We start from the raw sequence: 12921 nt of genomic DNA on the forward strand, positions 1-12921 counted from the left end.
TGATTTCCATTATTCTGTCTTCCAGATCACTTGTTCATTCTGCATTATTTTGTCTTCTATTCATTGCTTCTAGATTTTTTTAAAAAATAAATTTATTTATTTATTTTTGGCTATGTTGGGTCTTCGTTTCTGTGCGAGGGCTTTCTCTAGTTGCGGCGAGCGGGGGCCACTCTTCATCGCGGTGCATGGGCCTCTCACTATCGCGGCTTCTCTTGTTGCGGAGCACAGGCTCCAGACGCGCAGGCTCAGTAGTTGTGGCTCACGGGCCCAGTTGCTCCGCGGCATGTGGGATCTTCCCAGACCAGGGCTCGAACCCGTGTCCTCTGCATTGGCAGGCAGATTCTCAACCACTGTGCCACCAGGGAAGCCCTAGATTGGTTTTCATCTCAACAATTGAATTGTCTAATTTTGATTGGTTCCTCTGTATAGTTTCTTATTCCTTGTTACAGTGATCTGCATTTCTATTGATAATCTTTCTTAATTCCTTTAGCATTTTTTTTTTTTTAACTTCCTTTTTGAACTCAGGATCTAGTAGGCTGTTGAGGTCTGGTTCATTATGTGTTCTTTCAAGGAATTTCTCTTGTTCTTTTAATTGGGAGTAGTTCCTCTGCTTTTTCATTCCACTTAACTATCTCTGTCTCCATGAATTTAGGAGAAACAGTAATCTACTGTGGTCTTGAAGGGGTGTTTTTATGTGTGAGCATCCCTATGTAGACTATGTGAGTCCAGTATTTTTGGTGCAAAGGCTGTTTGTGGTATGGATGCGAGCCATGCTTTTTCTCAGAGTGTGCTGGATGTTATCCCCTTGATAGAGGGGGTATGATTGGTATCGTGGTGTCCAGAGCCTGCACTGGATGTTGGGCAGCACCTCCTCTTTGCTTCATGGCTGTTACAACCTTGTTGGAGGTGGAGTCTGCTCCTCAGTTATTAGAGTAAAAGCCTTGAGGGTCTGGTTCTTTAAGGCTCTGTTGCCCTTAAGTGTGTGCTCTGTCCCAAAGGAGGTGAGCACTGAAGCAAGTGAGGCCCTGTTTGGTCACAGTGAGCCTATGCACTGCTGGTGCAGATGTTTAGAAGCAGCCTGAGGTCATGTCCCTTTCTTTCTTGTGTTTGACCCTGACGTAGTGCTAGGTGGTTCGGGGGACGGAGTTCTGTGGCTGTAGGAATCAAGATAGTTTTGTTGCCTCCTGGGGCCTGGGCTGTCTCTGTGGCAGTGTTCTCTCAGGACCCGTCCTCCTCAGGTCTGGCTCCAAGCTGGGTATGGTGTGGGTGGAACTGGAGTGCCCCTGCCAGGAAATGAGCCACTGGGTACTCCTTTCCAGGGGTTGTCTGACAGATTCTGTGATGCCACCCAGTGTGAGCACCAACAACATCCACTGCTGCCAGACCCACCCATGGACTGCCCTTGCTTTGTGCACGCTGACAATGGGCTCTGAGATTCAGCCTGGACCATACCTCAGGCCCTTCAGGCTGTCTCCTTGCAGCTAGACCAAGTCCCCTCCCAGGGCTGGTTCGCCCGATATTCAGTGCCTAGCCACCAAGCATACCAGCAGCCCTTCCTGACTTGAGTTTTGGGCTGGGAATTGCAGTGAGGTGGCAGCTGTCAGCAAAGGTCTCTCTCTTCTCTGATTGCTAGCAAGCCAACATCTCCTACCCAGTTATGTGCGGATCTTTCTTGTAGCTTTGGTTGTATAAGAGATCTTCTGCCAATTTCCAGTTGGTTTTCTGTGAGAGTTGTTCCACATGTAGAAGTATTGGATTGGCCAAAAAGGTTGTTTGGGTTTTTGTGTAAGATGTTAGGGAAAAACCCGAACGACCTTTTTGGCCAACCCAATATTTTTGATGTGTTTGTGTGGGGAAATGAGCTCCACATCTTCCTACTCCACCATCTTGATCCTCGCTGAGTGGGGCTAGATCCTTTATATATTCTGTGTCCCACTATAGCCTAGTAATAAACCACAGTTTCGATAAATGCTTTTAGGTCTAAAAGGAGCCCACTAAATAGGATACTTGTTGTTTATTTGATTGATTTATTGAAATTGACTATTGAACTGAATATAGAATATACCAGTGGAGAGATGCATTTATCACGCTAAGATGAATGAAAAGATAAAATAATTGAAAATAAAGTCACAGACAAAAATATAATATTTCTATTGTGAAAATGAGAGATTCACTCCTATTAAATAGAAGAAGTGAATTTTTGCTTACTGCCAGGTGTAATTTGATTTTATGTGCTACTTGGAAGAGTTTATGATACTTCTGAGAAGAAAAACATTCAAAAGTGATGTTCAAGACATATTTTTTCACTCCAAGACCCAAACCCTCAGGGTGTGGAGTCAATACATTTTACTAAGGAATGGAAAAGTAAAAAGACAAATAGGCTTTGCATCTTGCTCTTGAGTAGTGTTCCATCCCATGGCAGAAATGGGGGTAATGAAACAGTTATACACTGTGATAAAACCTATTATAAAACTAAAAACAGTAAAATCACAGAAAAAAATCTTCCACGAGTAAATAATAAACATTTTACCTGGGTTTGAAGGATAAGTAATATTTCTCCAAGTGGAAAGTAGAGGACAGATATCCCAGGTGAAGAGCACAGTAGAACAACATTTTCAAAGGAAAATAGGGACTTGATCCATGAGGCATGTTGAAAGGATGACAGGAGCCAGAACAAGGCTTAGGTGCTTTATTTAATGAGGGTAGAGGGAGTGTATTTTAACCATGAATAAATTATTAGAAGGGCTAATAAGATGTACCCAATATAAGGATTTTGTGAATTGAGAATTAAGACTTCCTTATACTCCCACGTAGTTGAATCTCTTAAAGTCTTGCTTGGCTCCTGCTTGACACTTATTCTTAGAAGAGAGACACACTGCTCTGGTTTTCCTGTAATATTCTTTGGAAAAAAGCTCCTCATGAGTGTGTTAAGTGCAAGAGAGGATTCTTCTGCCCAGTTCTACTTACAGCCATGCTCATCCTGGGTTTAAGAAACTTAAGCTGGGATAATGGATATGGACCAATAGAGAATAATTAGCCTTTTCCTTGGTCATACAAAAGAACATATCTAATGAGTGCACAAATGGCATAGATTATTTTTATAAATCCACACATATTGCTGCCCTTATTAGAGAAAAAAATGTGGTAGTTTCACATGAAGGCAAGGATTTCTGGATTGTCAGATTTCTTTTAAATTGCTCTACTGTGTCTTGCCTAACAAGATTCTTTCTGTGTGGAATGAAAATGCATCATTTATCCACAGATATGGATTTGTAAAAAACCCTGGATATCAGCTCTTGTGTTTCAGACTTTTTGGTGGGACACACGTGATAAAGAAAGGCTCTTTAGTCTTCTAAAACAGACCTCAGTGATATCAAGGGGCAAGGACCTGAGCTAAAGGGACTATTACTGACCTTTGGTCAATGAAATATGCTACTAACGCCAGGATAAGAATGTTATTTAAAATTTTATTGATAGCATAATCTGTGGATGACCATATAATATGATTTGCATGCAGTGATCCAAGTTTATGCTGGTTGTCCTAGTATAATTGTTAAAAATACCCTGTTTCAGTCTCAGAAGTATCCTAGTTTGGATAAGAGATATTGTGGCCCTTGTCACAGAGTAGAGTTGCTCAGAAATACTGTTTCGCAATTTCTACCAGTCTGGGAAGTTAGTGGATTCTAAGGGCTTCTTTTCTTTTCTTTTTTTAAAAAATTTTTATTGGAGTATAGTTGATTTACAATGTTGTGTTACTTTCTGCTGTACAGCAAAGTGAATCAGTTATAAATATACATATATCCACTCTTTTTAAGATTCTTTTCCCATGTAGGTCATTAGGGCTTCTTTCTTAGTGAGATGCTAATGAAATATTTATACTTTCTTAGACATGCACTGTTGTGTTTAGACCTTTTCCTTCCATGCTACATTCCTCCAAAATTATCTTTTGGTCAAAACAAACAGAACAGAACATAATATAATCTCATAACGATGTTTGTGGGAAAGTCAAGATTTTTCATATAAAATATAAGATCAGCTTATATATTTCTACAGAAAAAGCTGCTGGGGTTATGACTGGGATTATGTTGATTCTAAAGATAAATTTGAGGAGAATTAATTTAACAATGCTATGTAAATTCATTAATATGATATATCTATCCACTTATTTTGGTCTTAAATTCTCCCAGAAAGTTTTGTAGTTTTGGTGTAGAGGTCTTATTCCTAAATAAATTCAGTTTATTCTTTAGTATTTTGGGTGCTATTTTAAATGGACTTAAGCTCTCATTATTTGGGGTCTTTTGTGGTTCCATACAAATTTTAGAATTTTTTTTCTATTTCTGTGAAAAATGCCATTGGAATCTGATAGGGATTGCATTCAATCTTGTAGATTGCTTTGGGTAGTATGAACATTTTAACAATATAAATTTTTCCAAACCATGGGCCCGGAATATCTTTACATTTATTTGTGTCTTCTTCAATTTTTTTCATCAATGTCTTATAGTTTTCAGTGTGCCAGTCTTTCACTTCCTTGGTCAAATTTATTTCAATGTATTTTATTTTTTTGATGCAGTTGTAAATGGGATTGTTTTCTTACTTTCTCTTTCTGATAGTTCATTGTTAGTGCATAGAAACACAACTGATTTTTCTACACTATTGATTTTGTGTCCTGCAACTTTTTGAATTTGTTTGTTCTAACATTTTTCTTGGTGAAGTCTTTAGGGTTTTCTATGTATAATATCATGTTGTCTTCAAATAGAGACAATTTTACTTCTTTCCAATTTGGATGCCTTTTATTTCTTTTTCTTGCCTAGTTGCTCTAACTAGGACTTCCAGTACTGTGTGGAATAAAAGTGGCAAAGTGGACATCTTTGTCTTGTTCCTGATCTTAAAGAAAAAGCTTTAGCTTTTCACCATTGGGTAAGGTGTTAGCTATGGGCTTGTCACACATGGCCTTTATTATATTGAGGTATGTTTCCTCTATACACACTTTGTTGAGAGTTTTTATCATAAATTGATATTGAATTTTGTCTAATGCTTTTTCTTCATATATTGAGATCGTCATATGAATTTATACTTCATTTTGTTAATGTGGTATGTCATATTGATTGATTTGCAGATGTTGAACCATCCTTGCACCCTGGAATAAATCCCACTTGAACATGGTATATGATTCTTTTAACATATTACTGACTTCAGTTAGCAAATATTTTATTGAGGATTTTGCCTATTTTGTATTTCAGTGATTTCTGATGTTATCTTTATTTCCTTTCTTTCTGGTATACCAATTACATGTGTGTTACGCCTTTTGATTTGGTCTCCAGGTCCTTGACTCTTTTTTCTAAGCCTTTAAATCTTGGATTTTAAAATACTTTTTAATGGAATGTTTGACGTGTAACATTGTGTCAATTTAACATGTACAGCGTGTTACTTTGATACATTTATATATTGTAAAGAGATTGTTGTTGTAGCACTATTTATCAGATTACATAATTACAATAAATACAATATATTATTATATATATTCACTATACTGAGCATTAGATTCTATGGCTTATTTACTACTCCCTACAGGTTTTTACACTTCACACTATTCATCTTATCTCCCCACCCATTATCTCCTGATAACGACCATTTTATTCTGTTTTTCACAAATTTGATTTTTTTAAGATTCCACATATAAATGATATCATACAGGGCTTGTTTTTCTCTTTCTGACTTATCTCACTTAGCATAATGTGCTCAGGGTCCATCTGTGCTGTCACAAATGGCAGAATATCCTTCATTCACAGGGCTGAATAATATTCCATGGTGTATATATATCTGTTTTTAACTCATTCAACCATTGATGGGCATTTGGGTTGTTTCCATATTTTGGCTATTATGAATAATGCTGTGATAAACATGAGTGCATAAATCTCTTCAGAATCCTACTTTCATTTCTTTTGTGTATACATCCAGAAGTGGAATTGCAGGATTGCATGGTAGATCTATTTTTAATTTTTTGAGGAACCTCTGTATTGTTTTCCATAGTGGTTGGACCAACTTACATTTTGACCAACAGTGTATAAGGTTTCCTTTTCACTACATCCTTGCCAGCACCTGTTGTCTACTGTCTTCTTGATGATAGCCATTCTAACAGGTGTCAGATCACAATATTCCCATGTCTGGTTGCTGAAAGATTGTCGTTTTCTTTTTTGAGGTACCAGATGATTGTGATATTTTCATAGTGTTTGATGAAAGTCCCCATGCCTCTGCATTTGAAGTAGGAAACACCTTTGTTATTTAGATAAGGCTTTGTTTATTCTGATTATAATCGTTCCACAGTTGGTAAATAGGAGCCTTTCTTTTGTTTTCAGAAGGTGGCACTATAGCACAAGTTTTTGGTTTTTGTTACCAGAGCTGACTGGCCACTAGGAATAGGCCTGAGTACATAAAAAAATGCTGCTGGAGAAACAAAACAAACAAAAAAGGAGGTGGTGGCAGCGTTGGGTGGCGGAAGGTATGTTCTTAGTACTTGGTGCTTTGTGTGTGCCCATGGTCCCGCAGGGGAATCCTTGATGGGGGAGATCCCAGAGGTTCCTGGGAGGATCTCTTGCCAGAATCCCTGGACAGACATCCCTTCAGCTCTATTTGTCTGCCTTCTTCCTTCTCCATTCCCTCCCACCAGTCACTGGTTTCTCCTCAGGGAGTGATGGGTCCCTTCACCTGCAGCCTGCATGGTGGGGGCAGTCTCCCACTCACCTTCTTCACCTTCCACCTCCCCTGCCAGAAAGGTCGTGCTGGCTCAGTGCCATTCCAGTCACTGCTGCCTCTTTTATTGCCTCTTCTGGCACCATTCCCCTGGCTCTACAGCCTCCTCTGAGGTTTAATCCACCCACTTCCACATGTACAGATGGATGGATCTCTTGGGTGTCTTGGTGGGCTGTGTGGAGGTGCTTTTGTTTGTTTATGGATATCCAATTAGTTGTAAATTGAAGGGGAGAGAAAAAGGAATGATTCACGGTGCCCTGATGTTGACATTACTCCAGGTCTTGGATTGTTTATCATCTCCATTCTGTTGTTGAACCCATTCAGGGAATTTTAAATTTCTGATACTATACATTTCAGTTCTAGACTTCCATTTGTTTCTTTTGATACTTATTTCTCCATTGAGAGTTGGTATCTTTTCCTTCCTTGTGAATATTTTTTCCTTTACTTTATCTAAATAGTTATATTACTTGCTTTATAATCCTTTCTGCTAATTTCAACATTTGGGGTATCTCAGGGTTGGTTTCCATTGATTGCATTTTTATCTTGAGAGTGTGTCACGTATTTTTGATTCTTTTTATGTTGAGTAATTTTGGATTGTATCCTGGACAATGTGATATTGTGGAGACTCTGAATTCCATTAAATTCCTCTGACTAGTTTTAATGTGTTGGTTTTGTCATGAACCTGGTTTGGCTCAAACTGCAAACTAGGTCTTTTTGTTAACAGTTCATATCTTAGTTCAGGAATTTTTTTCTTTTTTCATCTTTAGCTGAGTTGTACATACATGGCACAGGAGTCAATCAGAGAACTGGGTCAAGATGTTAACATAGAATTTGATGCTTCCTCTTCTGTATCTCCCCTTTCTGGAATTTCCCCTTGCATTACAGTGGCTCTTTTCCCAGAACACTGCTGACTCGTCCAGAAAGAGTGCCAGTTTACTACCAGAGTGTATTCCCACTCCGTACAGTGCCTAGCTCAGCCTATAGCCATACAGATGTGCAACTCACACCAAAACATTAATTCTTCTGAGTAATTTTTTTGATATTTTGTACAAAGTTTATAGTTGTCATCGCTGAGATGCTTGAGTCTCATAGAAACTTATTCAGCCATAGTGAAGACAACAGAAATCAGAAGTGTCCCCCCCCCTTCATATTTTGACTAGAAGGTTTACACCTCTTCCTTTATCTGAGATGGCTCCCTGCCTAATTCATTAACTGATTATACTTATGTTATTTCCTAATATATTTACATCAAAAACAAAGTAATGCTGATATTTGGGATGGAGAATATGCTACAATAAATAAGGAATTTGAAAATATCCTAAGGTCAGGGTTGAGCATACCATAAGGGTTAAACAGTAAAGAAAAACTTAATAGTCAGATTTGAATGTATTATTGTCCTATTAAGGGTTAAGTGTGGCATTATTTGAAAGCAGCTGGCTCATAGGAAGGCCTCATTACATTTTACTATTTTTCTTTTTTCTATCTGACTTTTTCGTCTCTATTTACCCCTTGTCTTCCCATGTCCATTCCCTCCTTGATCAGGTAAAATGAAGGCTGAACTCCAGAGTTTACTTCCTTTAGCCACCTCATCCTCTTTGATCACTTCCTGCTAGTACTTCCTCCTTTTCATGCCTTTTTCAAATGTAACCACCCAGGAATTCATGATTAGCTACCTTATTGTCCAAAACTGAGAGAACAAATGAGGAAGATAAGTGATGGGATGAGAAGGAATATTTAAATAATGCATACTGTGTACATAAAGTGTACTAGGTAAAAAAAATAACAAGGAGACTTATATATGCTATTTTAAAGTTCCTTTTAATTAATTAATAATGGTGGAAAATGCAAAATATGATTGTCCCTCACTGTCTCATTCAGATACAGACACCCAGGAATCCTTGCTTAATTTCCTTATTTTCAAAAACCAGAGAGCAAATGAAGAAGACAGTAGATGGAAGAGGCAGTATTATTTAATTAATGTATAATATATGCTATGTGGTGTGCTAGGTGTCATATATACACTATTTTTAAAAATGTTTTCATTAATTAATAATGATAGATAGTGTTGATTTTGGGTTGATTTCTTCTCTCATTTATTCAACACTGTGTATGTGCTCGGTATAGGCTGGGGATTCATTATGGATATGACATTTTCCCTACTCTTAAGGATTATCTCCAGATAATTTTGTAAGGTAGATGAGAAAATTTAGGCTCGTATAAAGATCACATAGGTCATAAATGGCGGCCAAGACTTGAGCCCACTGTATATCTCTATTTCCTGTATTACTTTTAGAATACATTTGAGGAATAAGTTAAATATCAAGAGATATTTCAGGAGGACAAGAAAAACTGTGAGGAATTCTTAAAAAGTGAAAAAAAGGTTGTCTATTAGTTATGCTTCCATTTCTGTGAAGGCGGATTACAATTTTGATTCTGAATTTTGATTTTGAATCAGGGAAATCTTTCCATTTGTGCTGCAAACTGAATTTCTTTTGTGGCAAAACAAAACAAAACAACAAAAAAATATCTTTATGTTCCAAGGAATTTTGACAACATTCTTATCAGCAGCATATATGTGCAGTTAATTTAAAATCTGTTCTTAAAAATAAAACCTGAGTTTATAGTGCAGAATTTGAGCGGAAATATAAAATCAGAGGGTCAGTGAGATCTTAAGAAACACTACCATATATTACAACTCACTAGTTACTCAAAGGGAACATTTTTATGACCTCTTTAGTATATTGTAAGTCCTTTATCTTCCCTTATTTTCCCCTACATTTAAAGATTAGGTTCTATTTTACAAAAGTATTTGTAAATGTGGTTTGGGGGATGAAATAATATATAAAGTCTATGTCTCTTATTTTCCTGTGTGGCATTTCAGATACTTGGACTTATATTTTTTTTACTATTTTTTCCATTTTAATTAATTAATTCAACAGTTAATGACCTCCCACTATTTTTAATTAACTTGGCATTGGACTTCATGCAGGGAACAGTGAGCAATAGGGTGCCATTGGGAAGATTTCAGAAGCTAACAAGCGGTTATAGCATAAAAGAAAAATTGCTGCAGTAGGTAAGGGTCAGGGAGGCGTAGAGGAGGGAGTAACTAACTCAAAGGAGTATTGGAAGGCGTTACAGAGGATGTAACACTTGATCTATTTCTTTTGTTATTGCCAAGATTTCACTGGAGAAGGAGAAATGTACCAATGCAGAGGAAATAGTGTGTGTTATTGTCCTTAGGTGAGAAAGAACATGAAATAATTGGATAACTGCACAGTGAATGTAGCACAGTATGTGCTAAGGAATGGGGGCAATGTGGGCAGGAAACAAGAAGGTGAAATATGTAGTTCAAAATGTAGGTTGGGGCCAGATGAGGTCTCTGGGGAAAAAAATAAGCAAATAAATATATCAAAAGTATTTCAAATAAGGGGTACTGAAAACATATATGTGTCGGATTTTCTTGGAAAGACCTAGTTTTAAATATATTTTTTGTCTTGTCCTCATAAGTTTACTTGCATTTTTCTTAGACTACTTAACCCTACATTTTTATGAGATCACAGTTGTTTTCAGAATGTGATATAATTAGACTTGTGATGTTGAAATTTCTAACTCTGAAATTCTATGATTCTATGTATGACTTTCTTTTGTTCTGTTTATATTTAAAACCCTTGCCTTAAAATATGTGAGCTTGTTTTGTGCGTGAACTCAAAGATGTCAGTTTCTTATCATTTTCTCCGGAACCAGTATTAACTCAATATTTTTCTCATAGCACTTCCTTGTTCCTCAGGCTGTAGATGATAGGATTGATCATGGGGGTGACTACCCCATAGAACAGGGTAATCAGCTTATTCAAAGTCATGTCTTTGGACTTTAGCTTTATGTACATAAAGAGGATTGTCTCATAAAACACAATCACCACTGTTACGTGGGCTGAGCAGGTGGAGGAGGCCTTTTTCTTCCTTCAGCTGAATTGATTCTCAGTACAGCATAGATGATGAAAATATAGGAAACAAATTAGCAGTAATGGAGCAAATGAAAATATTACATTGCCCAACAGTATTATACTCTCATTCAAGAAAACATTTGTGCAGACCAGCTTTATTAAAGTCAGTACTTCACAAAAAAATGATTAATGATATTTCTTCCACAAAAGAACACTCATAATATGAGTACATTTTGTGCCAACCCATTGAGAAAGTTTAATCCCCAGGAGGTAGCTTCCATCTAAACACAAAGTTTCTAGTTTATGATGATGAATTATCTTAGAAATTTGCTGATGACCATGTAGAAACCATATGCCATCACTGCCAGGAACACACACTCTGTGGACCCCATTACATAAAGAGATAGACATTTATGTAATACAAGCTATGAATGAGATATTTTTTTTTAATAATAGGAAGAGGGGACAAAAGAGGATGTGTACCAGATATCCAGCAAGGAGAGGCTACCAAAAAAGAAATCCATGGTGTCCATGGTGTGTGGAGGTGGGATTCTTGGAGGGTTAAGATGACTAAGGTGCTGTTCTCCAGGAGGATTACCAGGCACATCACTAAAGACATGACAAAAAGAAATTTTTGTCAATTCCTTGGTACTCAGAAAGGTCTCTCAGAATGAACTCAATTTCAGTTGTCCAATTGGTCCTTTCCATTTTTCTTTTTCATTCTTGAAAGGATCCAAAAGAGGAAGTAGCACATGAGTTAAATGAGTGGTTCCATGTTACATCAAGTAAGAGGTAATTGGGGTAGAAGGTGTAACAACTATGTGAGCATTAGCTGGAATAGTGTTAATAGCAGTGAGATCAGCTCATGGGATTCCTCTTCTAGTGCATAAATCAGCTGAGTGACACTGGTAACTTATTAAAAATGCAGGCTTCTGTATTCCATTTTCTGGGATTGTGATACACAAAGTCTGAGGCAGGGAAGAATGATTTGCATTTTAAAATAAATATCTGGTATGAGATAGGTTAAAAAATAGTAACTAAAATTTCTCTGTCAAAAAAGTAAAAGAATATTTCCATTTTCTTGAAACACTGTTCTGATGTGACTTATTTGAGGGCTTCACTTAAGTAATGTTGGACATAGGATTTTGAGGACCCCTTGTGTTTTGCAGAGAAGAAAGGAAGAAATGGTTAAAGGAGCTCTGTTCTTGGGAAGGACGCTTAACCACAGGACCTATTAAGATGTTCAGAAAGCAATTCTTTGTAATCAGGTCAATGAACTTCAGAAACAGTGATGTTGACACCCAGTTTTAACTACTTTCCTGTTCAGTGCTGTGTTTTCTCCCCCATTATCTTCAGACTTTTAGTCAAAATTCGTTTTACCTAGGTTAGTGATTTTTGTGGTGAACAAATTGTGTTTACTATTTGGGTGAAGCAGTTCAAGGAAAGGTGAGCACTGCCTGCAGAAGTAAAGAATGGCTGAGGGCACCTGGAATATATTTTTATATATATATATATATATATATATATATATATATATACACACACACATATATACATACACACACACACACACACACACACACACACACCCCATTACCTCCTAATTGTGTAAATTAGATAGGTGGTGACTGTATGTCGGTTAATCTGGGTATATCTATCTATTTAGGTAAATTCTTTGGAGATGCTTATAGTATGGAGTGGGATTGAGTTACAAATTAAGTTGTAGAGTTACAATAAGAAAACTGAATAGCTTGATGGCTTATAGGTTTTCATTACATGGTTTCAAACGTCTGAATTTTTTGTGAATTTCAAAATGCCACTCGGAGGGAGGGGCAAGATGGCGGAAGAGTAAGACGCGGAGATCACCTTCCTCCCCACAGATACATGAGAAATACATCTACACGTGGAACTGCTCCTACAGAACACCCACTGAACGCTGGCAGAAGACGTCAGACCTCCCAAAAGGCAAGAAAATCCCCACGTACTTGGGTAGGGCAAAAGAAAAAAGAAATAACAGAGACAAAAGAATAGGGACGGGACCTGCACCAGTGGGAGGGAGCTGTGAAGGAGGAAAGGTTTCCACACACTAGGAAGCCCCTTCGTGGGCAGAGACTGCGGGTAGCAGAGGGGGGAAGCTTCGGAGCCACGGAGGAGAGCGCAGCCACATTGGTGCGGAGGGCAAAGCGGAGATTCCCGCACAGAGGAGCGGTGCCGACCAGCACTCACCA

The 12921-nt window shown here is 37.7% G+C and overlaps 1 pseudogene; it reads right to left on the reverse strand.

The window, feature by feature from the left end:
* Positions 1 to 10513: 10513 nt before the first annotated feature.
* On the reverse strand, positions 10514 to 11401 carry LOC133097292 (olfactory receptor 13D1-like; annotated as a pseudogene).
* Positions 11402 to 12921: the final 1520 nt, after the last annotated feature.

Source organism: Eubalaena glacialis, chromosome 9 (genome assembly GCF_028564815.1).
Source record: "Eubalaena glacialis isolate mEubGla1 chromosome 9, mEubGla1.1.hap2.+ XY, whole genome shotgun sequence".
In the NCBI taxonomy this organism is placed as follows: domain Eukaryota; kingdom Metazoa; phylum Chordata; class Mammalia; order Artiodactyla; family Balaenidae; genus Eubalaena; species Eubalaena glacialis.